The sequence below is a fragment of the Salmo salar genome, chromosome ssa11 (genome assembly GCF_905237065.1).
Source record: "Salmo salar chromosome ssa11, Ssal_v3.1, whole genome shotgun sequence".
In the NCBI taxonomy this organism is placed as follows: domain Eukaryota; kingdom Metazoa; phylum Chordata; class Actinopteri; order Salmoniformes; family Salmonidae; genus Salmo; species Salmo salar.
Window position 1 is genome coordinate 100,007,486 of NC_059452.1, and position 12,004 is coordinate 100,019,489.

The 12,004-nt window shown below is 44.1% G+C and overlaps 1 pseudogene; it reads right to left on the reverse strand.

Annotated features, from left to right (window-relative positions):
* Positions 1–12,004, reverse strand: part of LOC106592337 (replication protein A 70 kDa DNA-binding subunit-like) — a 73,197-nt pseudogene that overhangs the window by 15,530 nt on the left and 45,663 nt on the right.

The following is a 12,004-nucleotide window of genomic DNA, read 5'->3' on the forward strand; positions in this document are numbered from 1 at the left end:
GCCTTGTTGCCCCACAGAGATCTCCCTTGTACTTTGAAGAATATGTCTTGTGGTAGGACGGATACGTTGTCATACCGTCGTGTGTTTGGTAGAAGAGATACGTCTTCCGTCCTTTCCTAGGCCTCGTCTACAACTGCTGCTGCTCACTCAACGGCTAGGAGGTATCACTTCTTTAGTGAGAGTTCAAAGTTCATACCAAGTTACCATACTTTAAGCTCACGCTGAAGTTGGCTTAGTTCTGTAGTTTTATATTAGCCCTTTTAACGTCTGGACCGTCGTCCTCATGTCCTCGGGAACCCAAATGTTACATTTTTGTAAAGGCCTTATGTAGTAGGGAGAGAAGGGCGTGTTTGATAGTTCACAACCAATGTCTGTTCACATGGGCGGGGCCACTGAGTTGAGCCTAGTTCACTTATGAAAACCAATTCTATCATTTGGAAGCTAAAATGTAATTTCATCTGTTCACAAATAGTTTAATATTTAAACATTTAAATTCCACAACAATTCCATGTGAATAACTATAATGTGTAGACTTTCCAAGATACAGTTTCTGTCATCCTATCATCAGTAATAATTTCTCAGATGTCAACTGATCTGATATCATATTCTTTAAGTACCAACACATATTTTCTGGTTGGATTACCGAAATATGGTTCTGTTCACCACCCTTTTGATGTTAACCTGATATGGATAGGGGGCAGTATTTTCACGGCCGGATGAAAAAACGTACCCGATTTAAACTGGTTACTACTCTTGCCCAGAAACGAGAATATGCATATTATTAGTAGATTTGGATAGAAAACACTCTGAAGGTTCTAAAACTGTTTGAATGGTGTCTGTGAGTATAACAGAACTCATATGGCAGGCAAAAACCTGAGAAAAATTCAACCAGGAAGTGTAGGATCTGAGAAATGTAGTTCTTCTTTCTAGTCCCTTTCGAAACTACAGTATCTGTGCTGTCACGTTGCACTTTCTAAGGCTTCCATTGGCTGTCTAAAGCCTTCAGAAAGTGTTTTGAGCATTCCCCTGTCACTGGGCAGAGTATAGTAGCTTGGTTTCTGAGTGGTCTGCCTGGGGACAAAGAGATTGGATATGCGCGTTCCAGCGAGCACGCTGTTTTTTCTTTTCCTCCTTGAATGAATACACTATTGTCCGGTTGGAAAATTATCGCAATTTTACGTTAAAAATACCATAAAAATTGATTTTAAACAGTGTTTGACATGCTTCTAAGTACGGTAATGAAACATCTTGACTTTTTGTGTCTCAAAATGCGCTCGCGCGTTACCCTTTGGATAGTGACCTGAACGCACGAACAAAACTGAGGTATTTGGACATAACTATGTATTATTTCGAACAAAAACAAAATTTCTTGTGGAAGTAGCAGTCCTGGGAGTGCATTCTGACGAAAATCAGCAAAGGTAATACAATATTTCTAATACTAATTCTGAGTTTAGTTTGCCCCGAACTTGGCGGGTGTCTGAATAGCTCGCCGTGATGGCGAGCTATGTACTCAGAATATTGAAAAATGTGCTTTCGCCGAAAAGCTATTTTAAAATCTGACACAGCGATTGCATAAAGGAGTTCTGTATCTATAATTCTTAAAATAATTGTTATGTATTTTGTCAACGTTTATGATGAGTATCTCTGTAAATTCACCGGAAGTTTTTGGTGGGAATACATTTTCTGAACAACATGCGCCAAAAGCTGTTTTTGGATATAAATATGAACTTGATTGAACAAAACATACATGTATTGTATAACATAATGTCCTAGGAGTGTCATCTGATGAAGATCATCAAAGGTTAGTGCTTCATTTTGCTGTGTTTTGGGTTTTATTGACATATATGCTTGCTTGGAAAATGGCTGTGTGATTATTTTTGTCTATGTACTCTCCTAACATAATCTAATGTTTTGCTTTCGCTGTAAAGCCTTTTTGAAATCGGACAATGTGGATGGATTCAGGAGAGGTTTATCTTTCAAATGGTGTAAAATAGTCGTATGTTTGAAAAATTTAAATTATTGGATTTTTGAGGTTTTTGTATTTCACACCATGTGATCCCATTGGCTGTTGGCTAGGGGTTCTGCTGGCGGAACGCCTAGATGTAAGATTAACAGACTCTCTCTATGTTAACAAAGAGCTTTCCAAGAGTCACATCTATAGAGTAGAGAGAGGAAAGAGGGAAAGGTATTTATGGGGGTCATAAACCTCACCAACAGGCCAACATCATGACATACTGTAGAAAGAAACAAGTACTGAAGGAAGAGACAAGTACTGCTGGAGACAAGTACTGTAGGAAGAGACAAGTACTGTAGAAAGAGACCAGTACTGAAGGAAGAGACATGTACTGTAGAAGGAGACAGCTACTGTAGAAAGAGACAACAACTAAAGGAAAAGGCAAGTACTGCTGGAGACAAGTACTGTAGGAAGAGACAACTACTGTAGGAAGAGACCACTACTGTAAAAAGAGACAAGTACTGAAGGAAGAGACAAGTACTGCTGGAGACAAGTACTGCTGGAGACAAGTACTGTAGGAAAAGACAACTACTACAGGAAGAGACAACTACTGTAAAAAGAGACAAGTACTGAAGGAAGAGACAAGTACTGAAGGAAGAGACAAGTACTGCTGGAGATAAGTACTGTAGGAAGAGACAAGTACTATATGAAGAGACAACTACTGTAAAAAGAGACAAGTACTGTATAAAGAGACCAGTACTGAAGGAAGAGACAAGTACTGTATAAAGAGACCAGTACTGAAGAAAGAGACATGTACAGTAGAAAGAGACAACTACTGAAGGAAGAGACAAGTACTGTAGGAAGAGACAAGTACTGCTGGAGACAAGTACTGAAGGAAAAGACAAGTACTCTGGAGACAACTACTGAAGGAAGAGACAAGTACTATAGGAAGAGACAATTACTGTAGAAAGAGACAAGTACTGTAGAAGGAGACAAGTACTGCTGGAGACAACTACTGAAGGAAGAGACATGTACTGCTGGAGACAACTACTGAAGGAAGAGACAAGTAATGTAGGAAGAGACAAGTACTCTAGGAAGAGAAAGTGTGTGTGTGTGTGTGTGTGTGTGTGTGTGTGTGTGTGTGTGTGTGTGTGTGTGTGTGTGTACCTACTCAAGCATTCGAGAGTATGTCCCAGAGAAGTTGATGTCCATTGTCACTTTGACCTTTACAGAACACAACATGTTACCATCAGGTTCAACGACCTTTGACCTATATGGGACACACCACATTACAGTAGGGCTCAACAAGCTTTGAATTCTGACCCCTGCAGGCAACAGTGACTCAGACCCAAATCATCTGTCCCAGGTTGTATCCAAAATGGCCCCCTTTATATATCCCTTGTCCCAATAGGGCGTCAAATGGGGCCCTGGTCAATGTAGAGCACTATATAGGGAATAGGATGATATTTGGGACGCATCCCTAGACATCACTGCTCCTTCCCAGAACCCTAATGAGACTAACAAGAGAGTTAACGACAAAGTCTAATTAGTGGCATTCCCCCCAGCTTTACCGACGTCCCAAACCACTCTACCCTCTGCCTTCCTGGAGTCATTACCCTCCCAGAACTCTGATCCCACGCCTCCTACCAACCTCCGCCTTCCTGGAGTCATCACGCTCCCAGAACTCTGATCCCACGCCTCCTACCACCCTCTGCCTTCCTGGAGTCATCACGTTCCCAGAACTCTGATCCCACGCCTCCTACCACCCTCTGCCTTCCTGGAGTCATCACGCTCCCAGAACTCTGATCCCACGCCTCCTACCAACCTCCGCCTTCCTGGAGTCATCACGCTCCCAGAACTCTGATCCCACGCCTCCTACCACCCTCTGCCTTCCTGGAGTCATCATGCTCCCATAACTCTGACCCACGCCTCCTACCACCCTCTGCCTTCCTGGAGTCATCATGATCCCAGAACTCTGATCCCACGCCTCCTACCAACCTTCGCCTTCCTGGAGTCATTACGCTCCCATAACTCTGACCCACGCCTCCTACCACCCTCTGCCTTCCTGGAGTCATCATGATCCCAGAACTCTGATCCCACGCCTCCTACCACCCTCCGCCTTCCTGGAGTCATCATGATCCCAGAACTCTGATCCCACGCCTACTACCACCCTCCGCCTTCCAGGAGTCATCACGCTCCCAGATTTCTGATTCAGAATTACATAATGGTAGAAATTTATGATGTTGGAATCTCAGAATTGGTAGGTCGGAATGAAAGAATGTCAGAGCAGGAAATAACAGAATAAGAGAGGTTGAGAATGTGATATGGGACAGAGGGAGAGAGAAATGGAGAGTTTGAGAGATGGATAGATTTTGAAGAGAGAGATGAGGTTAGATGTCTGTCTATCTATCTAGACGTTCCGCTAGCGGAACACCTGCTCCAATATCCAATGATGGGCGAAAATCCGAAAACTTCAATTTTTCAAACATATGACTATTTTACACCATTTTAAAGACAAGACTCTCCTTTATCTAACCACACTGTCCGATTTCAAAAAGGCTTTACAGCGAAAGCAAAACATTAGATTATGTCAGCAGAGTACCCAGCCAGAAATAATCAGACACCCATTTTTCAAGCTAGCATATAATGTCACAAAAAACAAAACCACAGCTAAATGCAGCACTAACCTTTGATGATATTCATCAGATGACACTCCTAAGACATTATGCATGTTTTGTTCAATCAAGTTCATATTTATATCAAAAACCAGCTTTTTACTTTAGCATGTGACGTTCAGAACTAGCATACCCACCGCAAACTTCCGGTGAATTTACTAAATTACTCACGATAAACGTTCACAAAAAACATAACAATTATTTTAAGAATTATAGATACAGAACTCCTTTATGCAATCGCGGTGTCAGATTTTAAAATAGCTTTCGGTGAAAGCACATTTTGCAATATTCTGAGTAGATAGCTCGCCATCACGGGCTAGCTATTTTGACACCCACCAAGTTTGGTACTCACCAAACTCAGATTTACTATAAGAAAAATTGGATTACCTTTGCTGTTCTTCGTCAGAATGCACTCCCAGGACTTCTACTTCAATAACAAATGTTGGTTTGGTTCCAAATAATCCGTAGTTATATCCAAATAGCGGCGTTTTGTTGTGCGTTCAAGACACTATCCGAAGGGTAACGAAGGGTGACGCGCCCGGCACGTTTCGTTACAAAAAAATTCAAAATATTCCATTACCGTACTTCGAAGCATGTCAAACGCTGTTTAAAATCAATTTTTATGCGATTTTTCTCGTAAAAAAGCGATAATATTCCGACCGGGAGTCGTTGTTTTCGTTCAAAGACTGAAAATTTAAACATGGAGTCGTCTCGTGCATGCGTGCACCAGTCTCATTGTTCTCAGATCGACCACTTACCAAATGCGCTAATGATTTTCAGCCATGGCCTGCAAAGTCATCATTCAACGTTCTGGCGCCTTCTGAGAGCCTATGGGAGCGTTAGAAAATGTTACGTTACAGCAGAGATCCCCTGTTTTGGATAGAGATGATCAAGAAGGCCAAGAAATGGTCAGAGAGGGCGCTTCTTATTTGGAATCTTTTCAGGTTTTGGCCTGCCAAATGAGTTCTGTTATACTCACAGACACCATTCAAACAGTTTTAGAAACTTTGGAGTGTTTTCTATCCAAAGCTAATAATTATATGCATATTCTAGTTTCTGGGCAGGAGTAATAATCAGATTAAATCGGGTACGTTTTTTATCCAGCCGTGAAAATACTGCCCCCTATCCATAAAAAGTTAATCCCCCTTTGTAGCCTTCTCTTTTTTTCCCTCCCTCCCTCTTTCCCTTTCTTCCTCTCTGGCCTGCTCTCCTTCTGTAGTTCTCAGTGTACAGAGTCCCTCCCTCTTTCCCTTTCTTCCTCTCTGGCCTGCTCTCCTTCTGTAGTTCTCAGTGTACAGAGTCCCTCCCTCTTTCCCTTTCTTCCTCTCTGGCCTGCTCTCCTTCAGTAGTTCTCAGTGTACAGAGTCCCTCCCTCTTTCCCTTTCTTCCTCTCTGGCCTGCTCTCCTTCTGTAGTTCTCAGTGTACAGAGTCCCTCCCTCTTTCCCTTTCTTCCTCTCTGGCCTGCTCTCCTTCAGTAGTTCTCAGTGTACAGAGTCCCTCCCTCTTTCCCTTTCTTCCTCTCTGGCCTGCTCTCCTTCTGTAGTTCTCAGTGTACAGAGTCCCTCCCTCTTTCCCTTTCTTCCTCTCTGGCCTGCTCTCCTTCTGTAGTTCTCAGTGTACAGAGTCCCTCCCTCTTTCCCTTTCTTCCTCTCTGGCCTGCTCTCCTTCAGTAGTTCTCAGTGTACAGAGTCCCTCCCTCTTTCCCTTTCTTCCTCTCTGGCCTGCTCTCCTTCTGTAGTTCTCAGTGTACAGAGTCCCTCCCTCTTTCCCTTTCTTCCTCTCTGGCCTGCTCTCCTTCTGTAGTTCTCAGTGTACAGAGTCCCTCCCTCTTTCCCTTTCTTCCTCTCTGGCCTGCTCTCCTTCTGTAGTTCTCAGTGTACAGAGTCCCTCAGGAAGTCTTAACCTGGAAACCACCAAGGAAAACCTACACACACACAACTGCAGATAAATACTAGAGCTGGGACGATAAACCGAAAATTACCAACACCGACAATGCCTCCCTCTTACCGAAGCATTTTGCTTAATTTGGTTATTCTTTTGTGATTTTGCTATACAACGTTTCTGTAGATCAGGGCTCTCCAACCCTGTTCCTGGAGAGCTACCCTCCTGTAGGTTTTAACTCCAACCCTGTTCCCGGAGAGCTACCCTCCTGTAGGATTTAACTCCAACCCTGTTCCCGGAGAGCTACCCTCCTGTAGGATTTAACTCCAACCCTGTTCCCGGAGAGCTACCCTCCTGTAGGTTTTAACTCCAAGCCTGTTCCTGGAGAGCCACCCTCCTGTAGGTTTTAACTCCAACCCTGTTCCTGGAGAGCTACCCTCCTGTAGGTTTTAACTCCAAGCCTGTTCCTGGAGAGCTACCCTCCTGTAGGTTTTAACTCCAACCCTGTTCCTGGAGAGCTACCCTCCTGTAGGATTTAACTCCAACCCTGTTCCCGGAGAGCTACCCTCCTGTAGGTTTTAACTCCAAGCCTGTTCCTGGAGAGCTACCCTCCTGTAGGTTTTAACTCCAACCCTGTTCCTGGAGAGCTAACCTCCTGTAGGTTTTAACTCCAACCCTGTTCCTGGAGAGCTACCCTCCTGTAGGTTTTAACTCCAATCCTGTTCCTGGAGAGCTACCCTCCTGTAGGTTTTAACTCCAACCCTAATCTAGCGCACCTGATTCTAATAATTAGCATGGTTGATAAACTGAATAAGATTAGTTAGGTTGGAATGAAAACCTACAGGATGGGAGCTCTCCAGGAACAGGCTTGGAGTTAATTCCTACAGGAGGGTAGCTCTCCAGGAATAGGGTTCGAGTTAAAACCTACAGGAGGGTGGCTCTCCAAGAACAAGATTGGAGAGCCCTGGTCAACAGTAATAGCCTATGTTTCATGTTGATTCCTGCAATTAAAGTATCTTCCTGTCCCGGTTGGCTGCTGACTCTTACTCCCTCTCCCCACGGTGCACACGGTGGAGGGACAGATGAATTCTGAGAAGCACAAGCAAAATACTGTTTTGAAAGCAACTACTGTTGTTATGGTTATCGAGAGCAGAGTGACAGCTTTCTGTGAGTGTATCACGCGTTTCTCCCCTGTTAGTATGGACTTCATGGCACCACTTTACAACCAGAGCAGATTGTAGTTAGTATGGTTCTGATGCACCTGCATAGTGGAGTCGAGCGGAGCGCGCCATTTGCATTGAAGAGGCCTACATCAAGTAGCCTAGGCCTAAAACTGGAACGTTTTTATTGGACATTAGCCTACATGGTTACCTAGCAACAATATCATGTTTAGAGTTAGCAATCTAGCTAAGTGTTTTGAGCTCCCACTTCCTCAGCTGGTGAATACTACAGCCTATTGGCCGTTATGAACAAAGATGTGGGCAAATTCTCTGAAGAACCAAAAGTACATCTGATAACAGGTTGCACATCAAAATATCAATCATGCGTTTCCTGTAGATGTTAGATGAAATAGCTTCCTGTTTTAATCATAGGCTACTACCTCAGCTGTCTAACCTGTCTAGAGCTCTGCCGCTAATGTAAAGTAACTGTCCATAAAAATAAAAAAACACACACACACTCAGTCACGACACACCGTAACCTTGGGGGTAGAGTGTTTTGGATGAAAGCAGAATGCTGAATTTGATTATTTGTAAGTAAAACCCTGTAATTGGAATTCCCCTATTACCAGTATAGCTGCTGTGTGAATATGTGTGTGTGTGTGTGTGTTTGTACGTATCCGGCTGTGTGTCGATGTGGGTGTACTACTGCTGTGTGTGATGAACAACCTTCCCAACCCTATACATTCACTGAAGGGCGAGAAAGAGAGCTAGAGAGCGAGAGAGAGACAGAAAGAGAGCGAGAGAGAGACATAGAGAGAAAAGCAGTGACAGAGGGAAAGAGAGAGAGAGAGAGAAAAAGACAGAGGGAGGGAGGGAGGGAGGGGGGAGGGAGGGAGGGAGGGAGGGAGGGAGGGAGGGAGGGAGGGAGGGAGGGAGGGAGGGAGGGAGGGAGGGAGGGAAAGAAAGAGAGAGAGAAAGGGAGGGAGAGAGGGAGGAAGGGAAAGACAGAGAGAGAGAGAGAGGGCAAGAGAGAGAGAGAGGGCGAGAGAGAGAGAGAGAGGGCGAGAGAGAGAGAGGGCGAGAGAGAGAGAGGGCAAGAGAGAGAGAGGGCAAGAGAGAGGGCGAGAGAGGGTGAGAGAGAGAGAGGGGCGAGAGAGAGAGAGGGCGAGAGAGGGCGAGAGAGAGAGAGGGCGAGAGAGGGCAAGGGCGAGAGAGAGAGCGAGAGAGGGCGAGAGAGAGCGAGAAAGGGCGAGGGCGAGAGAGAGCGAGAGAGAGAGCGAGAGAGAGCGAGAGAGAGAGAGAGAGAGGGCGAGAGAGGGCAAGAAAGGGCGAGAGAGAGGGCGAGAGAGAGAGAAAGAGGGCGAGAGAGAGAGGGCGAGAGAGAGAGAGAGAGGGCGAGAGAGAGAGAGAGAGAGAGAGAGAGAGAGAGAGAGAGAGAGAGAGAGAGAGAGAGAGAGGGCGAGAGAGAGAGAGAGAGAGGGCGAGAGAGAGAGAGAGAGAGAGAGAGAGAGGGCGAGAGAGAGAGAGAGAGGGCGAGAGAGGGCGAGGGAGGGCGAGAGAGGGCAAGGGCGAGAGAGAGAGAGCAAGAGGGCGAGGGAGAGAGAGCGAGAGAGGGCGAGAGAGGGCGAGAGAGGGCGAGAGAGGGCGAGAGAGGGCAAGAGAGAAAGAGGGCGAGCGAGAGAGAGAGGGCGAGTGAGAGAGAGAGAGAGAGCGAGAGAGAGAGAGAGAGAGAGAGAGAGAATAGCCTTGCTATTGAGAAAGCTATGTAGGCAGACCTGGCTCTCAAGAGAAGACAGGCTGTGTGCACATTGCCCACAAAATGAGTAGGAAACTGAGCTGCACTTCCTAACCTCCTGACAAATATATGACCATATTGGAGACACATATTTCTCTCAGAATACACAGGCCCACAAAGAATTTGATAAACAAACCTGAATTTGATCAACTCTATTGGATGAAATACCACAGTGTGCCATCACAGCAGCAAGACTTGTGACCTGTTGCCACAAGAAAAGCAGTGAAGAACAAACACCATTGTAAATACAACCCATATTTATGTTTATTTATGTTCCCTTTGTACTTTAACTGTTTGCACATCGTTACAACACTGTATATATAATTTAATATGACATTTGAAATGTCTTTATTCTTTTGCGAGTGTAATGTTTACTGTTAATTTGTATTGTTTATTTATTATTTACTTCACACTTTGGCAATGTTAACATATGTTTCCCTTGCCAATAAAGCCCTTAAATGAAATGTTGAGAGAGAGCGAGAACGAGAGAGAGAGAGAGAGAGAGAGTGTCTGGTCTTCTATTAATTACGCTCACCTGTCTGCTCTCTCCTTAATCTCTCTTAATCTCCCCTCCTTCTTTTTCACTCTCTCCCTTTCCTATCTCTCAACAATACAATCACTCTCTACTCCACCTCTCTTTCTCTCTCCTTCAGTTGTTTCTTCTTTCTTTTCAAGCGGCCTCATTTCCTATCTTCTTGACATATGGTTTATTCTTTCTCTGCTTCAATTTATTCTCTCTCGCTCTCATTCTCCCTCCTCTCTCCATCACTAGAGGAGTTAGTACAGCCCCCTAGGCTCTTCCTCTGTGTCAGCCCCGTAATTAGAACTTTTTTATTAGAAACTAAAATGAATAAAAATGTGCTTACGGCTTTTCTCCCCCCCCCCTCCTCCCAAAAGGTTAAGCTGATTATATTCATTTAATTCAGAAGTTTGAAAGTTTGGAGTGACACACCATCAAGCTATTCATAGATGTTGAGGAAGGGACAGTCCTAACTGGAGATCTGCATGTGTAACTCAAATTCATGCAAAAGATCCCCCACTGGCATTGATGCATTATTTAGGCAAAATTCTGAGTTCTGGGTGTATCTCAAGTTCAGGGCAAAGTTAAAACCTGTTAGGGCTAGGGGGCAGTATTTGCACGGCTGGATAAAAAAATGTACCCGATTTAATCTGGTTACTAATCCTACCCAGTAACTAGAATATGCATATACTTATTATATATGGATAGAAAACACCCTAAAGTTTCTAAAACTGTTTGAATGGTGTCTGTGAGTATAACAGAACTCATTTGGCAGGCAAAACCCTGAGACATTTTCTGACAGGAAGTGGATACCTGATGTGTTGTATTACCTTTAAACCTATGCCATTGAAAAACACAGGGGCACATCATTTTAGCTGATTTTATGGTTTTGGTGACGCCTGTCTTTGAATTGGCACATTACACACAACTCTTGTAAATGTACTGTCCTAACATACTCTAAATTTATGCTTTCGCCGTAAAACCTTTTTGAAATCGTAAAACGTGGTTAGATTACGGAGATGTTTATCTTTCAAAGGGTGTAAAATAGTTGTATGTTTGAAAAATTTGAATTTTGACATTTATTTGGATTCAAATTTGCCGCTCTTGAAATGCACCTGCTGTTGATGGAGTGCACCACGGGTGGGACGCTTGCGTCCCACCTAGCCCATAGAGGTTAACATGCTGATACATAGTGAAGCAACTCATTCAAAATGAACTAATGTGTGTGTCTGTGTGTCTGTGTGTGCTGATTTTGTGTGCTGTTTGTATGAGTGTGTTTGCGTGCTCTGTGTGTGTGTGTTTCTGTGTTTGTGTGTGACTGTGTTTGTTTGTGTGTGACTGTGTTTGTGTGTGTGTATGAGTGTGTATGAGTGTGTTTGCGTGCTCTGTGTGTGTGTACCTTGTCTCCCTGTCCCAGTTGTTCAGTCTTGATGTCGCTGAGTGTTTTCCAGCAAGTGTTGGCTCCGCCTCCTGCAGGCCTCAACTCGGTCAGTGATTGGCAGTCCAGAGCATGACCCTCCTGATCATACCTACACACACACACACACACACACACACACACACACACACACACACACACACACACACACACACACACACACACACACACACAGAGGAAGAAAATCACAAAGAGACTTACGTTAGAATCTAGAGAGCGTGAAAGGGAAAGCGCGAGAGCGAAGACAGAGAGAGAGAGAGAAACAGAGAGAGAGAGAGAAACAGAGAGAGAGAGAAACAGAGAGAGAGAGAGAGAGAGAGAGATCTCTACTTCACTTGCTTTGGTAATGTTAACATTTGTTTCCCATGCCAATAAAGCCCCTTGAATTAAATTGAGAGAGAGAGAGAAGGGGACCCTTGCTGTTGTTACTTTACTGCTGCTGTTGAATTATTTGTTATATTTATTTTAAATGTTTTACTTAACACTTAAAGCATTGTTAGTTAAAGGCTTGTAAGTAAGCGTTTCATTGTAAGGTCTACAGCTGTTGGCGTATATGATAAATACAATTCGATTTAATTTG